Genomic DNA, 5,410 nt, shown 5'->3' with positions numbered 1-5,410 from the left:
ATGTGTCTTAACTCTTTTATTAATAAAATAAAATTTTCTTTAACAACATATAACAATTTTATAGTTTTCTAAAAGGTATCTTTACGCAGAACGCTTTGGCGTAAATTTTTTGAAAATGTTGCCAATGCGTCCTTCCGAATATGACCTATTTTTTATCAAAACTTCAACTTTGGGCGACATGTTCTAAAATCCCAAAGCTGGGATCACAAAACTGAAAGCAGTTTTGGAAATCTCAATATGTTTTCTATTTACTCCAAAAGTATTTTCCCAGCCCTGAAAGAAATGTGGACCCTATGGGCAAAATGTAAAAAATCCCATTTTTGGGATTTTCATTCCTATTTTTGGGAATTGCGGGATGCCCTTTGACCTTTTCAATTTTTTCTTATTTGAAATGACAAATTTAACAAGCGTTGAAGATTTCATTGAGTTTTGTTCATAAATAAAGATTTTGTCATATATTACATATTTGTTAAATTTCTAAAACTATGATTTATATCAAAATTTTAATAGGGTTGCAGATAGCTACAACAATTTAGTCTATATTTATCCGTTAATATCTTTTTTTAGTTATATATGGAAATTCTCGACCCTTTACAAAAAAATTCAAGCCGATATCTCAATTACATTCAAAAATATGTTCATTTAAACCTGTGTGCTTTAATTTCACCTTTTTATATTTTAGTATTAAGTATGACAGAACATACATTTGGTGTTGAATAAAATATTTGGACAAATTTTAAAAATTATTTAGTTAATTATTTTATTAAAGACTATAACATTGTATATACAATAAAAAAATATAATTTTATTATGAGCCACGCACAACAACACCTAAATCACCCCACACAAACCGCCTTTCCCTCCAACCGAAATATAAAACACAATTTAATACAATATCATCAGTTAGTATATTAGCTTTTTTTATTTGAACTGTTTATCTTAAACATAATACAATTAATTCTTTCAACCTACTTATATAGTTAATTCCTAACACTATTTATTTTCTATAAAATAATCTGTAAGGAGTCAAAGAAAACAACAAAAGATTTAGTGGAATATTTTAAAGATGAAATAAATGCACTGGAGCCCATTTGCATAAAAATAAAGGAATTCTCTATTAACGTATCATATCAGCTAAGCTTAACAATGATTGATGGAAAGGTCAGCAATGTCATAACAGAAACTTCTTCCTTCTGGAGATGCTCAATATGTAATGAGAAAAAGTCGCAATTCTCAAATATAAACAAAAGCAGAAGTATTAATGAAGAAGTCCTGTCTTTCGGAATTTCACCACTTCATGCCAGAATACGATTTTTGGATTACTTTTTACACATAGCATACGACCTCAAATATAGAAGTGTGCCAGAGAATCTTACTAAATCAACAAAAAATAATGAAGAATTGAAAGAACTGAGAGCTGCGGAAAAAAGCAGAATCCAAGAAGAATTTAAAGTTCAGATGGGATTAAACATCGACAAACCACTTCCAAGTTGCGGTAGTACAAATGACGGTAATACGGCGACAAGGTTTTTTCGTGATTTTGAAATTACTTCAAAAATAACTGGAATCGACAAGGAGTTGCTTCGAAGAGTTAACACTATTTTAATGGCACTGCATAGTAAACATAAAATTAAAGGAAATCGATTTGGGGAATATACATCTGAAATTTCTAAATTACTTGTATCTCTGTATCCATGGAGGGAACTAACAACAACAGTACACAAAGTATTGTGTCATGGTCAAATAATAATTGAATTGAATATTCTTCCACTTGGAGAGTTAACAGAAGAAGCCCAGGAAGCGAGGAATCGAGATTTTAAGCATGTTCAACTTTTCAGCTCAAGAAAATGCTCCAAGGCAATCACAGAATGAAGATTTTTTTTAATAGTTTACTTCTATCTTCTGATCCTGTTCTTTCAACTATGCGAAAAAGATGGATTTGTTATGAAACTCTATCATCTCAAAACGAGGAAGATTTAAAGGACTTATATTACCTTATGGATATGTATACCGATATGACAGATTATTTTATAGAAAATAAATAGTGTTAGGAATTAACTATATAAGTAGGTTGAAAGAATTAATTGTATTATGTTTAAGATAAACAGTTCAAATAAAAAAAGCTAATATACTAACTGATGATATTGTATTAAATTGTGTTTTATATTTCGGTTGGAGGGAAAGGCGGTTTGTGTGGGGTGATTTAGGTGTTGTTGTGCGTGGCTCATAATAAAATTATATTTTTTTATTGTATATACAATGTTATAGTCTTTAATAAAATAATTAACTAAATAATTTTTAAAATTTGTCCAAATATTTTATTCAACACCAAATGTATGTTCTGTCATACTTAATACTAAAATATAAAAAGGTGAAATTAAAGCACACAGGTTTAAATGAACATATTTTTGAATGTAATTGAGATATCGGCTTGAATTTTTTTGTAAAGGGTCGAGAATTTCCATATATAACTAAAAAAAGATATTAACGGATAAATATAGACTAAATTGTTGTAGCTATCTGCAACCCTATTAAAATTTTGATATAAATCATAGTTTTAGAAATTTAACAAATATGTAATATATGACAAAATCTTTATTTATGAACAAAACTCAATGAAATCTTCAACGCTTGTTAAATTTGTCATTTCAAATAAGAAAAATTGAAAAGGTCAAAGGGCATCCCGCAATTCCCAAAAATAGGAATGAAAATCCCAAAAATGGGATTTTTTACATTTTGCCCATAGGGTCCACATTTCTTTCAGGGCTGGGAAAATACTTTTGGAGTAAATAGAAAACATATTGAGATTTCCAAAACTGCTTTCAGTTTTGTGATCCCAGCTTTGGGATTTTAGAACATGTCGCCCAAAGTTGAAGTTTTGATAAAAAATAGGTCATATTCGGAAGGACGCATTGGCAACATTTTCAAAAAATTTACGCCAAAGCGTTCTGCGTAAAGATACCTTTTAGAAAACTATAAAATTGTTATATGTTGTTAAAGAAAATTTTATTTTATTAATAAAAGAGTTAAGACACATTTTGGGCAAAAAAAACGGCAAAAATCTAAAATTTTTTGAATTTTTAAATTAAAAAACGTATATTTTTGGATCTGTAAATGATACTGATCTGAAATTTTTTGTATATTATTGGAAATTTTGTTGTCTAACTAACAAGAAAAAAATTGAGTCCATTTGGTCCAAAAATACGCCCGGTATTCAAAAAAAGGCGGACCAAGGTATGATAAATTTTGTATCACTAAATTTTTAAATGCCTATAACTCGGGTATTGTAAGAGATAAGTAGTATGTACAAGAATGTTTTTTCAAGATTTCGTCAAGCGCTTTCAGAAAATATAAAAATCTTTGTATTTGGGTGAAAAACAAAAAAAATGGCACGAATTTAAAAATTTTACATGCCGTAGGTACCCTACTTTGAGCCGCCACAGCTCCGTCCCTGGGGCATCTGCGGGGTTCATCTTCAAAACTTAAACTCGAATACTCCTTGGCTATGCTCACGCCAAATTTTATCCCGATCGGATCAGCCGTTTAGAAATGCCAGATTTATATCCAAAAAATTTCCATTCTGCCCCACTGTGGAGGCCAAAATTGTTGTCTTATTATAGCTAGTAGCCCTTGAGGACCTACATGTAAATGTTTCCTATGTAAATCTTCTATCAACAAGTTTACTATGTTATTTTTATAAGGAAGAAGAATTGGATGTTTTGCCTCATACAATAAAGCACTAGTTTTCTAGTCTTCCACCTACTCTGATTAACCCGTCATTATCTACAAATGGGTATAAAGTTGTCAAATTCGATGATTTTGCCAATTTTTTTTATCAGATTTTAATCATTTAAGATCTTCCGAAAAATGTTTATCATGAATATTCCTTACAATTGTCTTTAAAGCAAGTTTCCTGAAATAAATGAAATGCTCTTTATCTCTTTTCCTCAGCACATGAATAAATTTGTGTACATAAGCCACTATATTTTGCAAAACATTAAAATTATTCCTATGATTTATTGTACCAAAAATATCATTACTCTCTCTCACTCTAATAACCTTTGCAGACTTTTTATACCCACCAACAAAAGAGATGGTGGTATATTGATTTTGTCATTCCGTGTGTAACACATCGAAATATTGCTCTAAGACCCCATAAAGTATATATATATTCTGGGACCTCGTAAGATTCTAAGACAATCTAGCTATGTCCGTCAGTCTGTCTGTTGTTGGCACGATAGCGTCCACAAAATAAGAGATATTGAGATTAAATTTTCCCAAAGTATATTTTATTGATCAGAAATGTTTGGTATTGAAAATGGGCAGAATCGGTCAACGATTTCACATAGCCCCCATACAAATGTACCCCCCGGAATATTGTATAAACAGTTTCAAATATTCACAAATTCGTTGTTTATGAAGCAAAAACCACAAAATTTCGCATAGGTCAGTTTTTTGACGTCTGCAAAATAATCCTGCATTATGGCGGACATAGGATCATAATTGGCCCTACCCCCCATATAAGGTCCCCTTTAGAAAATGACTAAAAAGCTGATTACTGGCTTCAAAATGGCAATATAGCGATGAAATTCGACACACATAAATCTTATGCAGCCAATATCTCTCAACCAAATTTTATGTATATCGGTCCACAATTGACCCTACGCCTCATATAAGGTCCCCTCCATAAAATTACTTTAACGCTCATTACTGTCTTAAAAATACGACTATAGCAATGAAATTTAGCAGAAGTAAGATTTATACTAGCCAAAACCTCTCTACTAAATTTTATGTGGATCGGTCCATAATTGGACCGATCCGAGTATAGCGATGAAATTTCCCAAAAACAAGTTTTATACGAGGCAATATCTTCATACCAAATTTTATGTGGATCGGTCTATAGTTGAACTTACCTCCATATAAGGCCCCTTCAGCAAATGAATTTAATGCTCAGTATTGGCTTAAAAATACTAGTAGATTTATGAAATTCGACATAAACTAGTTTTATGTGAGCTAATATCTCTATCTCTTCTATAGGAAGCGAAATCTCTCTACCAATTTTTATGAGGATCAGTCCGATATAAATCCCCCACAGAAAATGCCGCGAAAAATACGAATACCGCAGTGCAATTCGACATAAAACAATTTTGACTTAAAATCTCTCTATCATATTTTATGACTTTAATGCTCCTTAATGATATCTTCGCATTAGGGGCACACTTGGGTCTATGTTGTGATCCCTTTGGTATACCTGAAAAGAGAAAGAAAACGGTCGGCGTATTATTACACTTCGACCCATCTGCTCTGGTTTCCTATCCAAACCATTTTGTCGCACGAATAAAGGAGTCTATCCTTCGGATGTCAGCCTCAGATAGATCCGTTAAATCGTGCATGACATTGGCTCCTAGCA

This window comes from Lucilia cuprina, chromosome X (genome assembly GCF_022045245.1).
Source record: "Lucilia cuprina isolate Lc7/37 chromosome X, ASM2204524v1, whole genome shotgun sequence".
Lineage (NCBI taxonomy): Eukaryota > Metazoa > Arthropoda > Insecta > Diptera > Calliphoridae > Lucilia > Lucilia cuprina.
The sequence above is the reverse complement of the archived record's forward strand: the minus strand, read 5'-3'. Positions refer to the sequence as shown.